Genomic DNA, 208 nt, shown 5'->3' with positions numbered 1-208 from the left:
TGCACCCTACCGGTGGTTAAATTGTCATTGATCTTCAGGGGCACCCTTAAGATGTAGACAAGGAAAAGCATGATGAAGAACCACAGAGTCCATAGATAAGTCCAGGACCAGACGATGCAAGACTTCAGCTGTTCCAAAAAACCCGTCCCGGCTTCAGCCATGTTTTTTGGAGGAGGGAAAAAAAAAAAAATAAAAAAAAGAAAAGCAC

This window comes from Apaloderma vittatum, unplaced genomic scaffold (genome assembly GCF_000703405.1).
Source record: "Apaloderma vittatum isolate BGI_N311 unplaced genomic scaffold, ASM70340v1 scaffold8187, whole genome shotgun sequence".
Classification (NCBI taxonomy): Eukaryota; Metazoa; Chordata; class Aves; order Trogoniformes; family Trogonidae; genus Apaloderma; species Apaloderma vittatum.
Note: the sequence above shows the minus strand (reverse complement) of the source record.